Source organism: Hipposideros armiger, unplaced genomic scaffold (assembly GCF_001890085.2).
Source record: "Hipposideros armiger isolate ML-2016 unplaced genomic scaffold, ASM189008v1 scaffold_652, whole genome shotgun sequence".
Taxonomy (NCBI): Eukaryota; Metazoa; Chordata; class Mammalia; order Chiroptera; family Hipposideridae; genus Hipposideros; species Hipposideros armiger.
Window position 1 is genome coordinate 511391 of NW_017732002.1, and position 20869 is coordinate 532259.

Here is a 20869-nt window from a genome sequence, read left to right on the forward strand (position 1 = left end):
CAGGATCCGCTGGTGTGGGCTCAGCTCAGCTCCATCTCTTCCATGCCATGTGTGACCCCGGACCCACCCCTCCCAGCCTCTCATGAAATGATAGGAACAAAGCACTTAACACAAAGGGCTCCATACATAATCGTTCTGATTGTTACGTCCTGCCTGGCCAGTACAGGCTTTGAAATCTACTTGCTGTGTGACATTTTGCAAATCACTTCACTTCTCTAAGCTTGGGGTCCAGTGGATCTAGAATCCCAGTCTCCTGGCTGGAGAGGCAGCAATTCCGTTTCCATGGCAACCCAGCTGCCTCTCAAGGGACCATCTGGATCACGTCACCCTGGCAAGGTGCTGCCCAGGCAACCAGATGTTTGTGTTTGTGGAAGCTCTGCAAGGTGGTAATTGCCCTCACTGGAGACAGGGTGGTGGCCTGGCAGGTGGCTGAAAGGAAGCATGGCCACCTTGGCCATGCCTGCCCTTGCTATTCCTGGGCCCAGAGAGAAATGGACCCCAGAGCTTCAGCACTCTGGCCCATGACTTTCCTTGAGGAACTACTAACAGTTGCTTCATTATATTCCTAGGCACATTTCCTGGCTTGTTGAGGCTGGCCAGGTGGAAAATGGTGCCTGGGGCTGGACTCCTGTAGGGAATTCCAAAGGACCCGGTCTCACCTGTTTGGGATGAAGAGCCACTATTGTCTAGAGCAGGAAACAGGAATTATTAGGATTAGGAGTCTGCCTTTCAAACAGGCACAGAACTAGGACAGCAAAGACTCAGTGCAAAGGATAAATGAATTCACCTCTTCAACAGTGGTGCATGGGCACCTGTTTATTTGCAGACGTGGTGATTGGCTCTTAGAAAACCCTAGAGATAGCCTGTACCCTCAAGGAGCTCACAGACCTGAATGGGCTTAGGAAAAACACAAAGTCAACAGACCTACATCAGCAGAGAGGGGAGCTGAAGAAGAAGGGAACCCCCTGGGGGCCAGCTACTTCCAGCCTGAAGCCCCCAACCCAGACAGAGTTGGAAAAATAAGGGGCAATTCAGGCATAGCCCTTGCTCTGCCATCATTTCACATAGGGGAACACCTTGACTCTTATAGCTGCCCACAAGGGAGAGCTCTGTCCCCTTTTTCAGACGAGAAGACTGAGGCTCAGCAACATGAAGTTTGTGCTCAGGGTTGGGGCTGGGTCCCTCTGCCTCCACAGTGCACCCTGTACGAGGCAACTGCTGTCCTGGTGGGCTGCCAGGGGCAGCTGCATTTCCTAGAAGCCTGAAGCCTCTCTAAGCTGAGTGAATAGTCCTCTGCCTCTCTGTCCTTCTGTCTTTTTCACTCTTCCCCTCTCTCCCTCTCCCTATTTCTCTCCTCCCTCTGCCTTCCCTCTTACACTCTCCCTCTCTCCTCCTCCCTTTCTTTTCTTCTCTCCCCTGCTCTCTACTTCATTGCCATTGTCTCCCCTTTCCCCTTGGGACTGCAGCTCCACGCACCACTGGTCCCCGCTGGCTGCAGCTCAGCTCTGCCCTGGAGTCACCTGCAGACTCTTACCCTAGGCCTCAGGCTCACTGTGCACGGGTGCCCCATCCTGCCCCAACCCAGGCCTGGGCTGTGCCCCAGAAATGCCTGCTGTTGTTTCGTGCTGCCCCCTCCTAAGTACCCTCAGCCAAGGAAGTGACATAATTGCATGTCTTGCCATTTCCTCCAGGCCCCGTGTGGTCTTGAGCCCACTCTCAGATGTGTGCCCCAGATGTTTAGAATCACTTCCTCTCAATTAAGCGTCTGTGTCTGCGGGAGCAGTGGGGGGAGGTTCGGGAGGCAAGGGGCCCCTGTGTGAAGGGTCCAAGTCTGCAGACGGCTTGGGAGAGAGAAAATGGGAACTTCCCTCCCCATGCACAGACGGTGGGGAAATGGGTGTGCTGTTGTGCTCTGTGGGGAAGCTAGCGCCTGGGAAGTGCAGCCAGACACGCATCCTGCTTATCTATGAGCTGAGCCGAGCCGCTGTGGAAGGGAGGCTCCTGGGTGGTCTGCAGGGAGAGACTGGTGTGCCCACTCCCTGGGGACAGGGCTTTTGCATCTGGTTCTTCGCCTCCCACCCTAAATGGGGAGAAAACTGGGGGAGGAGAAAAACAAAAGCAGAGGAGAAAGGCTCTGCCCTCTAAAGACAGAGGACAGGGAGTGCAGGGGGGAGGGCCCACAGGTCAGGGTCTGTTTCCTCTAAGGCACTGGTGTCCTGATCCAGCCAAGGCTAAGCTTCGGGGTCCCGGGGTCCCTCCCTGTGCAGAAAAGACTGCCTTAGCTCCTTATCAGAGACCCCTCATGTGCACACAGCCAGTAGGTGGTACAAAGAGCAGTGGTATCCAGGCGGAAGACATAGCGTGGGTCCAGGGGATCGGAGAGCCCAGCGCCGCCAACAGGGCAGCTACTGCACAGGGGCCCACCTGAGGCTGCGCGAGACGCATACCCAGAACTACAAGGGCTTCCAATTCTGCAAGAAATCTTCGAGGTTTTTAATGTTGTCGACCACCTCTTATTGGAGACCCAGTGCTGGCCAGTCCAGCTATGACTGAGGGCTGGCTCTCAGGTGGCCAGTGGAGGCATGGGACTTAAATCATTGAGGACCAAGGTGGAGACAGATGGACCCATGAGTGACAGGAGGAGGAAAGGTCTATAGAGCACTTGGGACTGTGTCACCTACACCAAATACAGAAAGAGGTCTCATGCCATGTCAGCAGGGGCAGATTGGTACTGAGGTGTACCTGAATGGGGCTGGGGTGACGGCTGGGGGACAAGACCCTCTGAGGTATAGAAATCACCTGTATGGTGAGCATCCAGCCACAGAGGTGGGCCAAGGGGGCTTACATCCTGCTCCCCTGCTTTCAAGTTGTGTGACTTTAGGTAACTGACATCACCCCACTGAGATTTAACTGTAGCATCAGGAAATGGGGTAAACCATACCTTCCCCACCTACCCACCCCCGGTTGTTTGTGTTGAGGATTAGATGGGATGATGCCCTGCATGTTGTGAAAATGTGTGTAGTGAAAATTTTGTATCCACTTGCCCCACCCCAGTCACTGAGGCAAAACTGGTAGATAGAGAGTACCCTCCCCTCAAAAAATCAGCTGTGAGAGGAAAAAGGCTGGGTTGGGGAGGAGGGTGCTTCGTGCTAGAGAGGAAAGGGGAGTGTACTTTTAGAGAACATGAGGTATATAATAATATAAATAATAAGTATATATGGTAGTATTGTTTTTATTGCTACTATTACTCTCAGAGTGCAGAGGGCCTTTGGGGATCACCTAGTCCAGCCCCCCATTTTTATCTGAGAGGAGACTGGCACAAAGAGAGAGAACAGTCTTCCCAGCATCCCTCATCATACCAGGGGTGGGACTGAAGTGAAATAATACTTATCACTAATACTCTTCCTATTATTACTGCTAGTACCGGTACTCCCAGGGTAGCTACTATTACTGTTAATGCTATCATTATTAATACTACCATGCCAAACTTGTAATGCTACCATTACTGTTACTATACTGGATCGATTAAAGAGTTAACTTGTATTGAGTCCTTACCGTGTTCCAGACACTGGGAAAAACACTGCATGTACATCCTCTCCTTTCATCTTCACAAAAGTATTTTTTAAAAACTGAGACCCAGAGAGGTTAATTTCTCGCTCAAAGTCACACAGCTAGCAAGTGGCAGGGCTAGAATTAGACCCAGGCAGGCCTGCTCCAGACATGCACATCTGGGTACCAGGTCAGACTGCCTCCCAAAAGGAGTGGGGAGGCTCGACAAGCCCCGAGTCCTGGATGAATGGAGGTCTGATTCATCCTGGGAGCAGGGTTGCCTTGTGAATTAGCCCAATGGGCAGCTGCCTTCGTGGAGGGATCTGATCTGTCCTGCTTTGTCTCATGGGTCCTGAAATTCTACTATTTACATGATTTCCTGTGGATTAAAGTACTTGCCCCTCTTAAGTTATCCTTGTTCATTCTCTCTGTCATTTGAGGATGGCACAGTGAGGGGCAGTGAGTCCAGGTCCCAGACCCAGGCAGGCCTGGCTTACAGCTCTGACTTTTTGCAAGCTGGGTAACCCTGGGCCTGTCCCTTCACCTCCCAACAGTGGGATCTCATATCTGAAGCTCTGCTCAGGGCCTCACAGAGTGGGCCTCCTGTCCATCATCCTGGAGGCCAGTATGTCCAGAGGGTGTGCCTGCTCTTCAGCATCACTCTAGCTCTCCTGTGACACTGAGGGACCCCTGGCACAGCAATATTCCTTACAGATGAGACCCCAGCCCTACCTTCAAGGCCCAGGCCAGTGACGGTAAGAAACCAATAGACCATGTCTGGAAAAGACCCAGGATTTAGAGGTTATTCAGCCACTGATTCAGCAAACGTGTACTGAGCACCATAGTGTCCTGGGCCTATGCTGGGTGCTGGACACAGTGTGAGTAAGGCGGATGTGGCCTTTGCCCTCCAGGAGCTCCAGGCTTGGCGAAAGGGACAGCCTGGGAATAAACACCCTCCACCATTGATGTCATCATTGTGATAGGTTCTACAAAGGACAGGTAGAGGGGACCTTGAGCCTGGGAACTTAGAGAAGGCTTTCTTGAGGAAATGACCTTAGCGGAAGTCTCCAAGGAAAAAAATCTGCCCAAAGAGGAGGGCAGAGAAAGGCATTCCAGGCAGAGGGAAGCAGCATGTGCAAAGGCCCCGGGTACAGAAGGAATGTGGTTTCAGATTTCCTCTCTACTTCTTCTGACATGGTGTCGCTGTGCAAGATGCTTCTCTCTGAGCTTCAGTTTTCTCACTTGTAGAATGGGAACCATGCCGCCTGCCTCCCAAGGTTCCAAGCAGCCAAGAGGTTAAGGGATACGAAGGTCCTTGTGCCCAGCACTGCTTTCCCGAATGCCTAAGGCATCTGGAAGCTGCCTCTTGGCTCCTGGCTTCCAACCACCCCCAGCACCTGAGGCCTCTGTCAGTACTGGCTGTTCCTCAGTGCAATTGGGTAATTAGGCCAAATTCAATTACACACCACACTCCCAGGTCTGACTGGGGCCCGAGGGGGGTGTGGGCTCCCCTTGCTGAGGGGAGCAGCAGCACTGCTGGATTGGTTCCCAGGGCTGTACTTTCCTACCATGCATCCCAGAATACTGCCTGCACTCCAGATGGAGAAACTGAGGCAGAGAAAAGGCAGCGCTGCTTGTCCCCAAACCATAGCGTCCTCAGGGCTAAGATCCCCAGGGCTGACTTTTTTCCCTCTTTAAGAGCCACAACCCAGGCAGCTGGCCCATGGCTTGCCCTGCCTTTCAAATTCATCAGGGATGTCTGGTTTCTCATCCCCCTGGGAAGGGCCCCAGATTGGTGGATGGTGGGCTTCGGCTCCCCTACCACCCTTGGATGTGTGACAGTTTCCCTTCCCAGCTGCAAGCTGGCACCCAACCACTGTTCAGCTCTTTGATTGGCATGTGAGTTTGGAGGGAGAACACACCTCCAGTAATTTGGACAAACCAGGGATTATAAATGCCTTTAAGGAACTTGCTGGAGGCATCCAAACAGGAGCAACCCAAGTAGAGGGTAGCAGGGCCCTTCGAGAGACCATGCGTGAAACTTCCAGGGCTTTGAATACCAATCTAAGGAACTCAAACTTGAGCTTGATTCTGATAGCACTGGGGAGCCATGGAAGGTTTTAGACAAGGGAGTGACATGGTCAGATTTGCCTCTTAGAAAGCAGACAAAGGAGGGACCTAGGGGCCAGAGGCAGAGAAACCACTTTGGAGGCTATTCCAGGTGTCCAGACAAGAGACTGCTCGAGTGGAACTGTGCCACGTAGAGGGAAAGAAATGGGTGGTGACTCTGCAGTGGTGCCTATTGCTCACGTCCTGCTCAGGCCACCCACAAGCTAGGCCTTGGAAGCTCAGTTGGTGACGTGGGGCTGTTTTATGCTTAGTTCTCAAGTTATTGGTTCTGAAGATGGTGCACAGCGCCTTTCTGGAGGAAAAAGTCTTAACTTGGGGTTTATTTAATTTTAAAATGAAAGTGGTTCTAATCACAAAAATAATACTTCTTATAAACAATTAAGGCATACAGGAAATTAAAAAGAAAGAAAGGAGCAGCTGAAATCCCACCACCATGGGGTAATAGCTTGATGAAGAACCCCTATGTAACAAATGTTTGTTGAGTACCCACTATGTGCCAGGTACGGCGCCACCAGGGATTTGGCAGCGATCAAAACAGACAAACTCTCTGCTGTCAGGGAGCTCACAGTATACCAAAAATGACAGGCCTACAGATATGCTGCCAATAAATGTACAAGAACAGCACCATGACGGGGCCCACTACTTTGGACCTGGCTTCTTTGTCTTAAGAGGATTATGTATATTGTAGGCATCTTGTCTGGCAAGATAGGAAATCTATTTCCTATAGATTTCTCTATAGGAAATCAGTGGAGGTCAGTTCAATAGGGATCCTTCTTGGGGCCTTCTCAGCCAGGCTTGGGGAGACCAGTGCCCCCAATAGCAAAGACAGATCCAGCATTTGCACTAGATGTTTTTACTGGGTGGGGAAGCTGTGGCCCAGACAGAGGCAGCAACCTGCTCTTGGTCACACCGCAAGCCCCAATCCTCTCTCCCAGGCAGCATCTATCTCATTCGGAGAGTTGGCCTCTGGGCGGAGGAGTGTGCTGTTCCTACCTGCCAAGTTCAGCTCTGCAGATCCTGATTTCAACATCAGGCCTCCCACTCCTTGCCCTGCCCTGGCGGCCACTTTGGATTTTCCCCAGACAGACATTCCTATGTGGCCTGTCTGCTCATGTCCAGAGCCCCAGGGTGTGAGGGACACCTGGGACCACACTGAGGAGTGAAGGAAGCCACGGGATCCCTGGGCCGCCATGGGCTGGGAGCAAGGGGCTGGAAGGGAGCAGGCACTTGGGAGAACGTTGTCTCACACAGGAATGTCAGGAGAGAGGGGAGGGGAGTGCAGCAGGTGCTGAAGGACTCCTGGTGAAGGTCATAAAACTGCTATCCTGCTGCCCAGGACACACTGCGGTGCTTGGGCATGCTTCTCAACCTCCTCTCCTCTTACCTGTCATAGCACCCCAAAGCAAAAAGGGCCTCAGAAGCCATAAGCCTACCAGTGTGGGATTCCCTCTGTAGCTCTCCATCCCCAGCTTACATGCCTTGGGTGACAAGGTGCTCACTACCACCCCTGGGCAGCCCTGACTGTCAGAAAACTCCTTCCTTCTTTTGAGCCCAAATCAGATGCCCCCACCCATCTGCCTGATGTCTGACTCCCACTACGGATCAGGAAAGAAGCTGAAAGGTCCAGGGCCTGACCCCCAACCGCCCTGTGAGGAGGAAGAGGAACAGAGTAGGGCAGAATCCCACCAGCTCATAGAAAGAGGCAGTTGATGGACATGAGCCTTTTAGAATAGTAAGCCCTCATATCCGTCTAGTTAGTACTTTACAGTGTGGAGAGCGTGCCTTTGACACTGCAGTTGGTGGGAACACGGCACTGGGAGAGATGGTTTGAGGCTCTGGAACAAGCCAGGAGTTCCAGGTCTAGTCCTGGCTCCACCACTGGTTTGCTCTGTGACAGGAGAAAGCCCTGACCCCCCTCTGGCCCTCAGTTTCTTCACTTGAAAACTCAGACTAGGGCCTCATTACTCCGATGCTAAATGCGTTCATGGTTCCAAGCGGGTAAGTAAAGGCTCTGTAGGAAAAAGGGCTGGACATAACAGGCCATGCAGGATCGGGGACCCACAGGGGTCAAATGGTTGCTGGGACAGCCTGTATTCAGCCCTGCCAGGCCCCCCAGCCTTGGGCTAGGGCTTGTGTGGCCTTAAATTCTTCCCCTGTCTGAGCCCTGTTTCTTCCTCGGCAAAGTAGACAGCACCCTCCTGGGGCCTGCTTGAGCCTTTGCCCGGGGAGCATCAGGAGTGGAATTCGGCTACCCCAGCCCAAACAGGGTGTGGATGCCGCACAGCCAGGCAGGCAGACAGACAGTCAGCTTCAACAGGAAGGGAAATTGCCTTTGCAACTGCAGGGAGCTTATGTCAGTCCAACCCTGGGGCTGTCCGGAAGCCCTGTGTCAAAGCTGTGTCCTGGGAGAAGCAATAAAACCCCAAGACTGCTGAGGCACGGACATTCGAACTGCCTTAGCCATCCCCTTCCCTTCAAAGGAGACTCCAGAAATCAATGGGAAAAGATTCATTAGAGGCCTGGGTGGTGAGCTCCCTACCACCTCCGGCAGCCCCTTTGTTTGCCAGCCGGAGCTTCCTGTCTGAGCCGGCTGCCTCCACTGAGAAACAACCCATGTTCTTCCAGACAGCAGGTCAGGGACCTCATCTCTGGGTGGGCAGGCAGGGGCAGCAGGGGACCACAGACCCCACTCTTCACTCATTAATTTCTTGGCTCCCTCACTCATGTAGGCTGTCGGTCCTTGTTTCCTTCGTACAGCAAATATCATGCATTTGACTGGCATATTTTAGATCCTGTCGATATAATACGTACAAAACAGACGAAAGTTGCTGTCGACATAGAGCTTGCTTGCCTTCTAGGAAGGAAGACAGTGAAGAAGAGAAATAATTGAAATACATCCGTCACAAACGCGAAGGGGAAAGCTAGGTCAGGAGAGAGTTGTAGGATGTGTCTGGAGGGGCTGCAGTTTGGGGCCGTGTGGCTGAGGAAGACTTCCCTCGCAGAAGGTGTCACCTGAATGAAAGTCTGCAGGAGGTGGGAAGCGAGCCGACTACCTGCAGAAGAGCTGCCTGGCAAACCTGGGAGGGTGCCTCTGGGGCATTGGCAGCCAGAGGGCAGCAAGGCTAGAGCAGAGTCAACCATGGGAAAACTAGAAGGAAATGTGAGGGCAGAGAGGTGACAGGGTCTTGTGGGTTATAATAAGGACTTGGGTTTTTACCTTGACTGAGCCAGAGCTACTGGAGGAGGGGATTTAAGCAAAGAAATGATGTGCTGCTGCAACTTCATTTTTAACAGCGGCACCATGTATACTAATTGCTAGGGCTGCCATAACCAAGAACCACAGATCGGGTGACTTAAACCACATGTGTCGTCTCACAGTCCTGGGGGCTAGAAGTCTAAGATCAAGGTGTCATCTTGGCATGGCCAAGCCCCTTCTGAAGGCACTAGGGAAGGGTCTGTGCCATACCCCTCTCCCAGCTTCTGATAGTTCTTCCCGTGGCATTCTCCCTGTGTGCATGTCTGTCCCTCTGTCCAGATTTCTGTTCTTTGTAAGTATACCAATCGTGGGATTAGGGCCTACCCTAGTGACCTCATCTTGATCATCTGCAAAGGCCAATTTCCAAGTCACATTCACAGGCACTGGGTGTTAGGACTTCAACATCTTTTGAGGGATACAGATCAACTCACAACACCACGGCCTCCCAAGCTCCGTATCATCGCTGATATCTCCCTTGATCCTCCCTAGGACCTGGTGTTAGGTGTCCCCCCTCCCCATGTTACAAAGGAGGAGGCAGAGGCCCAGGCAGCCTGAATGACTTGTCCTGGGCCACTAACTAGTCAGTGCATGTTTCCTGAGCCTCGGCCTCCACATCCAGGCACATCCCCCTACCTCCACAGCTCGTCAGCTACAGGGAATGTGGACAGTTCCTTCCTGTCTCCACCTGGCCCCTGCCAGCCAGTTTCTCTATCCACAAGACACCCTGGTGGCTGAGTGGCTATGCGCATCCCAGTCACATGGGCAGACAGCTTAGGGGGCAGCCGCCTTCCCAGCTGAGCACTTCGTTGAAGACTGAAGCCACTTGAGTGACCATTTTGTGCCCGGTTCCTGGGTTCCCTTCCCCATCGTCTCTCCTCCTTCAGCCTGGCAGGAGGCTTTCCTGGATCCCCAATAACCTCGCAATTGTAGGGCTTCTTGAAGGTGCCAAGTGGAGGTGTGGGGCCGGGGTGGGTTTTGTTTTCTTAATGAAAGGATCGTAAGATTTGGGCAGAAGCCAGATGCGGACTTCTGGGAATGCAGTCTGAGTTTGGGACGAGGGCCCTGCTAGTAGATAAATCCAGGAAAGGGGAGGGGTGCAGTGACAGGAGAAGGATCCAGGGAGACCTCCTCCACCATGTCCCAAGCCCCCCTCAGATGGAGCCCCAGCCAACCCACACTGTCAGGTGGATGCTAGACATGAAGAAGAAACACAAAGAAAGAAATGACTTCAGTGTATGTAATGTGGTGTGCTGGGAAGAATATAAAACAAGAGTCAGGTGGAAGCAGCTCTCATCACAGCTCTAATTTGCTGTGTGACTTTGATGGTCCCTCTCCTCTGGACCTTGGAGCCCCTTCTAGGAAATATAGTATGATATATAATGGGTTTTCAGAAAGATCATGACACGTTTTTGCAACGAAAACCGTAGAAAAAATACGTCATGACTTTTCTGACAACCCAGTAGTTACTGATGCACTTTGCAGCCAGATTGCTGGGTAGTTTAAATCTTTTGTGAAGTTGCCTGAACCTCTGTGTGCCTCAGTGTTATCCTCTGTAGAATGGAAATTGTGATCACACCTTATCAGAGAGGGCTGTTGGTGAGGATGGCATGTTGAGACTTGGAAAACGCCTGGCACCAGCCATATCTGGCAACTAGCAAGCACCCTGTCACTGTGAGCGCTTTATTACTAGGGACAGAGGAGAGGCCTGCATGCAGCTTGGGGCCTCAGCTCTGTGTCCCAAGTGAGAACGTGCCCTCCTGCTGTCCCGGTGTTGTGGGTAGGGTTCTGAGGCCCAGTGGGGACCCCTGCATTGGCCAGGAGCTGAACCTCAACTGTGCCTTCCTTCTTCAAGACTGTATGTGTAGAACTGAAGAAGTTGACCAGCGTGGAGGAAGGAAAAGGGGCGGAGGGAACAGCGGCATCAAAAGACCAGGGGTTCGTGCCCGCGCCCCGCAGAGGTGAGAGGGTAGAAGCCCTAGAAGAAGGCATCTGGAGGCAGAGCCCCTGAGTCGGCGTACACCCAGTACAGCTGCTGGAGCCTTCCTGGGGTAGCTGAGCTGGCAGTGAGACATACTCCAGGGCTGATTACTCTGATTATGTGTATGTTCCTTTATTGATGCATTCCTGCCCTGCTCTCCCTTCTAGGCGTCCTGAGAAGGACCAGTTGTGTGAAGGTGGATGGCCCAGGGCCTGAGCTCACACCTGTCTCACGTATCCACAGACCTGCCCGGACCTTCCTATCTCCCTCTCCCTCTGAGTGTTCAGGCCTGCATGGGTGACATCTCTGAGTCCTAGGGACCCTTGTTGAGAACTGCTGAATCAGCAAGGGCTGCTAGAGGAAGACAGAACCTGGAGAGCCACCCGGGGGTTCACTGTTCTGCCTCCCCTCAGTCTCAGGGGAGGGAGCTTGGGTTTTGTGTGCCCCCCCCCCCCCGGGCTTCCCCCAACACAAAGCTTTGCACTGAGTCACTTTGGACTCCTGGGTGACCTACATGCTGGGTGGCTTTGCTCTTTTGTTCTTCACTGGCCTGGGCTGGTGCAGAGTACAGGAGGCCCACCCGTCTGCAGGTGAGCTGGGGGAGGCTTCTCCGGAACCCGGACTCCTCTCTAGCAGTCCCCTCCTCCCATGGTCCCGTTGGTCTGGCGAGGTGGGTTCCGCATGACAGGCTCCCCCTGTTGGGGGAAGCAGCCTCCCTCCCGCGCCCTCTGCCTTCGCGGCCGCAGCGCTGTGATTTATTGGCGGCTCCTCCTTGCCAGGGCCCACGTCAGGAGGAGTTCAAACGCCCGCAAGAAAAGCCACCCGCTATTGATCCCCGCGTCAGGCTTCCCGAGCGCTCACGGGCATTCATCAAGGAGCCGGGGCACCGGGGCCGCAGCTCTCCCTTTTTACTTCCTTTCTTCTGCCTCCCAAGTCATTTCCCCGGGCTGGGCCCCCCCTCGCCCGAGGTCATTCGGAGAGCTCGCAGAGTGACTGAGCGCAGAGATGGAGAGCGCCTTTGTCTGCCGCCCCTTTCCTGTAGATCCTTATCAAGGCAGGCGCCCGGGGTGGGGGTGGGGGGGCACTCTGGGCCCCAGGCTTTTGAGCAAATCTTTGAAAGTTGGAGAAGTGGAGTTGGAATGTGGAGTTAGTAGGGAGAAGCCCTTATGTAGCAGGAACTGGCTGGATTGCCCGGTTTCCTTAGACTCCGGAGTGTAGTATTAATAGGAGTTTGCTAGCAATCGGGCCTGAGAGGGCCTTGAATAAGGCCGCGCAGGCTTTGAAATTAGCATGTGAAAACCCTAGCTTTGGCCAGGAGGCCTTCTGTGGTGGCTGGAGAATGGATGCTTGAAAACAATTTGTTTTCCTAATTACCTAAATCTGCTAGTGGAGAGTATTTACTTTTTTTTTTTCTTTTTTGGTCTACCTGGGGAAAGTAAATAAACATAGGTCCCTGGCCTGAGAAGCTTAAATATTAGCCTATCAATGTTCTTCCACCCCAACCCTGAGCCTCTCCCAGAGTGGTCCCTTGGAGGTGGGAGAGGGAGACTGGCTAGGCTGTCTCCCAGGCCGTGTGCCCTCAGGTCTGTGTGGCTCTGGTGTAAACTTCTGCTCAATTCCAATACAAATTCTGGCCCCATCTATATGAGCAGTTTTTCTGAACTCAGTGCCTGGGGCTGGGCACATGGTATCAACACATACAGGGTATTTCAAGAATGAACCTGGGAGTTCCAAACATTTGGGTCTGTGGTGACTCAGAAGGCACTAAGGATCAGGTTACTATTGTGAACTATCATTACACAGAACTTCTGGGAGGGGAGGGTCCGAGAGAAAGGTGATCTGGCCATTTGGATTTTGTATGATTGAGGTTTGAGCCTTGAGAGTATGTTAAAACCAGATTAATGTTAGAAAGTGGGTCTGAGGGACAGCCATCTCAGTGTTTTCTTCTGAAAGGTGGGCCAGACTGTTGTGCCTATCTGTTTCTGGGGGTGACTGGCAGAGCACTGGGCTTTGGAGTATGTTGTCTTACGGATCTGCCATGGGGACTGGGCCAACCAAAGAGAAATACAGGAATATTCACTGGGCCACAGGGCTCTTCCCTCATGGGATCCCACATCCCTATGGGGCTGCTTAGGAGGGCAGGGCCCCAGTGAATGTCTCAGTGAATGAATGACAACCCTCAAGGAAGCCATTCTAACCCAAGATGTGGAAAGGCTCCTTAGAGGAGGTGAGATGAGCAGAGCCTGGACTTGTGCAGAGCAGAGAAGTCCTTCCCCTATCTGCCCCTGGCTTGGACCCGCAGGAAGGGGATGCCAATTAATCTCTCTTGCAGGAAGCTAGTTCTTGTCCAAAAGGCAGTAAGTTATGAAGTCTGAATTAATCCATTTAACCAGCTCCTCGGAGGGAAAGCCCCAGGACAACTGCATTGCCAAATGCCATCCCCAAAAGTGATATTTCAAGTGGCAGTGGGTGGGATAAGAGCCTGCTAACCCTTTATGTCAAACAAGGAGCAAGAACATAATTTCTAGATAAGTGACTTGTCTCAACCACTTACTTCCAGGAGGGCAGTAGGACAGACAGGAAGGTTTAGGGGCAGCGTAAGCTCAGACTCAAAAGGGTGGAGGTGGAGCGGGGTAATTAGGGAATGAAGTCTGGAGAAGCAAAGTCAAAGGCTAGTTAGTGAGCCTGGTCAATTCCCCTTGATGGCGAGGAGAGCAGTGCAGGGCAGTCCAAAATAATTTTTAAGATGGTTCTGGCTATCTTTACTTAGGATGAGGCCCCACTTAGCTTCCTAATTGTTTGGGGCAGTTAAGTCACCAAGAAACTGTCACTGGCAGGTGGGCGGGGCTGAGGGAGGGGTCTCTAAAATATAATAGTTTCTCCCAAAAGGGTGGTGGTGATGGGAAGTGCCCACGAAAGAGGGCGAGGCGCTGAGCCCTTTGGGATGGGGCAGCGGGCTGGCTTCCAGGGGTGCCTGCCGAGCGGAGGGGTATACAGGGGGCAAGCTCAGCTCAGCGCCCGGAGCCCATGCGACAGACAGGCTGGAAGGAAGAGGCTGTGGCCATCACAGGATGCAATGTCAGGAAGGCAGCAGCTCCCGGGGCGGGGCGGGGCCGCGCTCAGCAGCCGCCCCCGGCCTCCCTACCGCCTCTGGCTCCAGGGCACAGGAACTCACGAAGTCGAGGAGCTCAAGCGTACGTGCGCCCGCTCACCCTTCCCCGGGCTCCACGCTCGGGGAATCCCAGGGGTGGCTGGGTCCCCTGTGTCTGGGAAAATGCCGTGCCTGCCGCCTGCCTTCTCCGCCCCTAACCCGTTCCGAAAATCCTTTAAACCGAGGTCGCAATCCGGATGCCCTAGTCGTGCCCCGCCTCCTCCCCTCCCCCTGGCCGAGGCCGCCTCCAGGCCAGCTCCCTCCTCCGCCCCCACCCCGCGGGGGACCCTCATTAGCGTGACCACTTGGGAAGATTCGCTGGGGGCGGGAGACACCCGAAGTCATCCACCGGCAGCGCCTTCCCGGCGGCCCCCTCGGGCGACAGCGCTCCGGGAGCCCCACTCGCACAAGTGTTGCTTTCAATTAATTGCCCAGGCGGGGGAGGGAAAGGGGCCTGGTCGCCGCCCCCGCCCGGAGGCTGGAGCGCTGCTGGTCGGGCGGTGCGTTCGCTCCGCGGCGGCGTGCAGCAGCACCACCCCTGCGTGCAAGTTTGAAATGTGAGCTGCCTCCGATTCGTACTCGCTCGCTCTCCCTCGCAGCAAAGTGGCTGGGCAGGCGGTCTACGCGAGAGTAAGTGCGGGCTGGGGGCGGGGGTGCGGGCGGCGAGGCTCGCGGGGCGTGGAGGGCGCGCGCGAGCCGGGGCTCCCTGGAGACGCCGAAGCAGGTCTGCTAGCCTTTCATCTTCCTCCCGCGCTCCTCCTCCCTCCCCTCCCCCCGCCGCGGCGCGCCCGGCCTCCCCCGAGCCCCCAGCCCCACGCGGGCACACGCAGGGTGGGTGGTCGCGCCGGCGGGGTCCGAGCACGCGGCGCAGGGCGCGGGCCGTGGGAAGTTTCGCTGGCGCGCTCAGTGCGCCCCCGCCCCCCGCGCGCCCCCGGCCCATCCCCATCCCCGGAGGGCTGTCGCTTGCGCCCGGGCGCGCGGCTGGCTGCCTTCTCGGCGGCGGCGGCCCCATTAGCTGAGCCTCCGCCTGTGATTGGCTTCGCCTGGGAAGCTGGAGACGGGCGATGAATAATTGATGTGTGCGGTGCGGTAGCCGGACGGCGGCGGCGGTGGCGGGCAGCAACGAGCCGGAGCGCGGGAGCCCGAGCGCCCTCAGAGCGGGCAGCGCGGAGCGAGCGGGCACCGCAGCCGCCTGGGCCCCCGCGCCGCCGCCGCCGCCGCCCGGGCGCGGAGCGGGGATGCAGGCGGCACCCGCTGCCTGCGCGCAGCCTTTGTTCAGCGCCGGCTGAACCCTGCCCGGAGTCGCTCGCCGCGGCCGCCCCCGGCAGGGCCCCAGCCCCCCCGCAGGCGCCAGGGCGGTACCGCGGCCAGTGCAACTTCCAGGTAAGTGCATGCTGGAGGGGTCGGCGCCGAATCGCCCGCGGTGGGGCCCGGGCTCCCTCCCGGAGCGGGGTGAGTGTGCGTGCCTGTGTGTGACAGAGGAGGGCTGGTGCATTGTGGGTAGCGCCGTGTGCTGCATGGTGTCAGCCCGAGGCTTGGCCGCGAGAGTGCCACCGGCGTGCACCGAGCCCGTTTTGTGCGCCCACAGAAGGGGCCCTCATTTCTCTTCAGGACCCGGGGCCAGGGTGCCTCCCCAAACCCCCTTCCTGAAGGTGAAGCGTTGGCTCTCCAGCAGACATCTTACAAGGCTTGGTCCTCAATAGGCTCCTATTGCAAAAATAAGAATGACCAGGAAGCTTTCCGCGGAGGTAACCGCCGAGGGTCCTTAACTTCAAGCGGCTTCTTTGTCAGGATGTAGCCTTAATGCTAAAATCGCCTGGAGACCCCCACAGGGGTTGGTGATGCCACCATTGCGGCAGGGCGTTCTTCTGAGAGGTGGTGGGTGCGGAACAGACTTCTTACAAGTGTCTGCTGGGAGGCTGGCTGGAGGAGGAGAGAGATGGATTTGCTCTAGAGGGCAGAAAGGGACCTTTCCGGGGTGCCTGACACCAGGTTGTAAATATCTTCATTGAGACCTTGGAAAGTGGGTTTCTCAGAGCACTGCCCTGTGGCCGAAAGGTTTGAGGCTAAAAGGTTTGTGGCGCTTGGTCGTGTTGGGATCTTATAAGCCTTGGTGCCCAGGGCACTAGCTAGGTCCCAATTCCTGGGTCCAACTGGAAACCAGCTGGGGGGATACTAGGAGAGGTCAGGTGACTTTCCCTACCCTAACCCTTTGCACCAGTCAGGAGGTGGCATCTTAGATGGGCTTTTCATGCTCAGGATGGGGGCCTGGGTCCCCTGCCCTTGACCATCAGGCTGGACTGCCAGATGGGCACTGGGCATGGCTGGTGGCTCCTCCAGCAGGAAGGTTTTGTGAAGCAGCTGTCAAGGAGTTAGTGCCAGAGTGCTTCTTAATGGCCCATCCTTAAGAGTGGGCCACAGAGTGAGCCAGAAATCTGGCCAGGAAGTGAGTTGGAGTCGGCACGGTGGTGCCACCCTGAAATCAGGATGACCCTAGATGGCGTATAGGGACTCAGGCCCCTCCGGTTCTGGTGCTCTGGACAGACATGAAGCTCCTCTCCTATCCAATACAGAGCAGAAGGCCCTGTCCCACAGTGTGTGTGTTAGGGGGCACTGAGTCTTGGGGTTCACGTGTCTACTAATAAGCGTGTTCCCTTTTTTGTGTATTAGCCAGGCAATGACTACTGCCCAACTAGCTGGATTCAAGTCCCCTCCTGAGCTATTTTTACCCTGAACTTCCTTAGTGAGAAACCACTAAACAGCGATGCTTTGGTGAGAATCTGGGTCTCTACCGGAAGCAGCAGCCTGCACAGAGTTTGAGGCTTGCCTCATAATGCTATCCCTGCTCCCTTGCACAGCCTCCCCAATCCACCGGAGCCCCTAGACCCGTCTCCTGCCTCTTGGTTCTCACCACAGCCTGTGCACTCAGGACTTGGGAGCCCCGGTTTCAGATGGGAAAACTGATGGGCTTGAGACCAACAACCCAGTGGGGGATGGAGGAAGCCAGTCATCCCTCTGACTGAAGTAAGACCTTGACTGTGAGCTCCATGAAGGCAGGGGCACTGTGTTACTCACCACCATCTACTCCTGTACCAGCCACAGTGCCTGGCAGGTGGTAGATGTTCAGTGACTGCTGAGTGACTGCCTGAGCAGAAAGCTGGTCGGGTGCTGCTCTCCCTATTAATGTGGGGAGGTGATGGAGGAATTGAAAGCGCTTCTGGATTTAAGTCAGTGTTGGCTGAGCACTTAGAACCCAAGCTATGCTTAGTCCCTGGGAACTCTAAGATGAACCCTAGTTGGGTCAGCCAGTCAGACTGAGAGAGGTGCTCCCACAGATGTTCAACCAAAGTCCTGCCTGGGAGCTCCCTGATGGCTCTTTCTGGGTCCTGCCTCAGAGAGTAAGGATGCTGGAGCTGCGTATAGAACTCTGCAGTCCAGTATGCTGTCACTAGCTACATGTGGCTGTTTATAAACTTAAATTAATTAAAAGTTCTGTTTCTCTTTTGCACTAGCCACATGTCAAATGTCAACAGCCACGAGTGGCTAGTGGCTACCAGACTGGGCAGCTCAGATTATAGAATGTTTCCACTGTAGCAGAAAGTTCCAGTAGACAGCTTTGGCCTAGAAGGATGGAGATTTAGGACAGAAGCAAGCTGAGGACACTAGTCTAAGGGCCCACAGGTGTGACAGTGCAGGATGAGTCTGTTCAATAAAGGCACCTTCCATTTTCTTAGCACTTTATTTTCTGACAGCATCCCAGTGAGGAGTGTATAGAAAAGCCAGGTGTTTCCATTTAGCACAGAAGAAAACTGAGGTTTAGTTTTGCCCAAGGTCACCCAGGGAGTGGCTTGAGCCCTAGGTCTCTAACTCCTCTGCCAGTGAAATGCTCTGCCACTCAGCAGAGGCCAGCCAGGGGGCAAGGGTGGGCAGCGGTCCCAGGAGCAGCCTCAGACCTCCCTAAGGACCAACTTGGTGCCCAGTAGGCGTCAGTCCTTGTGAAGTCATCCATCGATCACGCGGGAGAGCCAGCTCAACCCTGGGTCCCCGGGAACAGAGAGTTCTGTGCTGGCAGACCTGCAAGGAGAGGGAGAGAGGCTCTCTGGGCAAGGGAGGTGTTTACCTTGATCGATGCCGCTTTGGTCCTGAGGGAGATACTGGCTCTTCTCCACAGGGAAGGACCCTGTCAGTGGGCCTATGGCCAGGTTTGTCAGTACCACCCCAGAAAAGAGGTATGCAGGCCCCAGCCCAAGGGGAAGAAGAATTTGGGGACATGTGGCTGGCACTAAATGCCTTTTGCTCCCACCCTGCCAGAGCCTGCTGCCCCTGATGCCACGGGCCTTCGCTGTGCCACACTTCCCCCCAGAAGCTTCAGCTGCAGGAGGAAACTCTCCCAGGGCCTGGCAGACAAGCAGCAGCCTCACAAGGGAGCCTGCTAAGGGAAAAACAAGGCCTCTACCCTTGAGGCACTTGCAGCTTCTCAGGGAACTCCCAGGTCACCAACCACAGGCAGGGAAGGACAGACAGCCCACTGCCTAGATGGGCAAAGGGACTTCTTGCCCCAGGGTCACACGGCAGCGCAGGCTTGAATTGGAGCTAATGCCCTCTTATAGTCCACTGCAAATCCCAGTCTGCCATTTTGAACTTGAGGTTTATATAAGATTTAATTGTGCGTTGCTTCAGTTTCCTGCTCAGCCTTGAGATGAGGTCGCTTTGTCTCTGGCCTTGTCCCTGTGCCTTGAGGTGCCCACCTCCCCGCAGCATCAAGCCTCGCTGCGGCTTCTACCTCCCATTGGCTGTGAGCTGTCTGAAGGGTAAGGTCTCAGGAGTGGAGGGCCATCTGCCAGGGACCCCAGCACACCTGAAAGGGGAGCTTGAGGGATGCGAGGACTCCGGGCAACACTCCCAGGTTCTCAGTCCCCTTGAGTGAGGTAGTGGTGGTGTTCATGGCCCCTGCACGGTGCCTTTGCCCTGGCCCACCCGAGGGTGGGCTGCCCTGCGGATGCCCACAGCACTCTTGTTCCCCAGAGTGCTGTGTGCCCTTCAAAACTGACTGACAGAGCAGGGCCCTGACCACCACTCCCCCCCCCCCCCCCACCCAGAGCATTAGGCTGGGCCTGCCAGGCTGTCTGCCACCCTCTTGCCCAAGCAAGCCCAGAAAGTGGGCCTTACCTCCCTCTCAGTAGCCCTAGTCATGGCACTGACTCCTGCTTGGAGTCAGCTGCAGCGGCTTCTCAAAGCCCTCATGTCTCTGCTGGGTTCTCCCACTGACCCCGCCCACCCATGGGATGAGGCCAGGCCTTATGAGTGCCCAGCCTGGGGCAATAGTGGGTGTTTCATACATATTGGTGAATTAGGGGCTTTAGCCAGGACAACAACATTCCAGGAAGCCGAGGTTCCCCAAGCACCTTGGGGATTCAGTAGTTCTGAGGTAAGGCTTTTGGCTTTGGTTTTATAAAGCTCCCCCAGATAATTCTGACACTCTGTGAAAACATGGCTGTTAGGACCTAGCCCTCAAGTGATCATATCTGTGATCTGGTGCCAAATTAGTGTGTGACCTTTGGCAAGTCACTTCCCCTCTGGGGGCCTCTGTTCTCATCTCTGTACTGAGAGCGTTGCTGTGTTCTCATCTGTAAAAAGGAGACTGCACTCCAGGAGTTCATCTACTTGTCTTGTGCTAGAGAGTATGTGTGATGGGGAGAGACAAAAGACAGGCAGAGGTTTGGCCCTGCCTTGGGGCGCTGCTGCCTGCATCTGCAGATACAGTGGAAAATAGTAGGGTGCAGCAGGGCAAGGAGAATTGAATGAGCAGAGGACCACACTCCACACCCTAAGAGCTGCAGGAGGAACAGGGGGAAATGGTGACACTGGGGCCGGAGTAGCCTGCTACTCTTCCCAGGTAGAACTTGATTTTGGAAGATTTGGGTCTTGGACAAGAAGGGGAATGAATGCCAGGTGGAAGGGCTAGTAGACGCAAAGGCTGGGAAATCAGAAGAGGTGTGGCACTTTAGGAGAAGGGAGGATGTCCCTCCAGGTGAAGATCCTGAGATGGTGAGCACAGGAAGTGGAGCCATTGCTGAAAGCCCAGGCCGGGAGCACAGATTTTATCCTGGGGGCAGTGGGGAGCCATCAAAGGCTTTGGAGCCACAGAGGCCAGTGGGCCTCCTGGGGCTTCCAGGAGTGGGACCCCTCTGAGTTGCATTGCAGGCAGGAATCATGGAGAGAAGTGTGGAGCCATGCGAGGTCGGAATTCTGCTGCGGGAATGTCCCTGCCTCTGCTGACGCAATGGAAAGCCTGTCTTGTTGCAGGGTTCCTGTTTTGCGGTTGCCCGTGGTGGGGGGCGAGGGCAGCCAGCTCATCTTCTGAGAAGCTCCGGGAACTTAGTGGAACTTGTCCAGACCTCCCCTTGGCATCCTCTGTGCTCTCCTGGAAAAAAGAGCTGTACTTGTGGAGTCTGTCCCCAGTCTCTCAGGGGTTACAGCTAGGCCCAGGAGGTTTTAAATCAACGTGGGCAGTTCCCTGGGGTTGGGACTGGAGGTGACAGGGGACAGCCTCTGGGCCTGTAGAGTTTGGCCTCATTCCCTGGCTCTCTCAGTGCTTCCTCGGTCAGAGCCTGATGTGGCTGGAGATTTATGGGCACCCTCTCCACCTCCCAGGGGTGTAATCTGGTTGGCAGATTCACAGTGCATACAGATTTAACGGTCTGGTTCCGCCCCTAAGTGTGTGTGGGGGGGCCTGCACAGCCTCCCCTCCCCCAGCCCCCTCTCCTAACAGCAGGGCTGTCAGCAGATGCACACCAGAGCTCAG

At 55.0% G+C, this 20869-nt stretch overlaps 1 protein-coding gene across 8 annotated transcripts in view; it reads left to right on the forward strand.

Moving 5' to 3' along the window:
- ZMIZ1 (zinc finger MIZ-type containing 1) overlaps positions 1-20869 on the forward strand; it is a 233806-nt gene that overhangs the window by 150779 nt on the left and 62158 nt on the right. The window contains exon 1 of one of the 8 annotated variants that reach the window (XM_019626029.1): positions 14386-14694. The exons of 6 other annotated variants lie outside the window; for them this stretch is intronic. The gene's annotated coding sequence lies outside the window, so the exon portion shown is untranslated. Of the gene's footprint in view, positions 1-14385; positions 14695-15123; positions 15448-20869 lie in introns of those variants that run through there. One more of the 8 variants, XM_019626028.1, reaches the window with a different exon arrangement.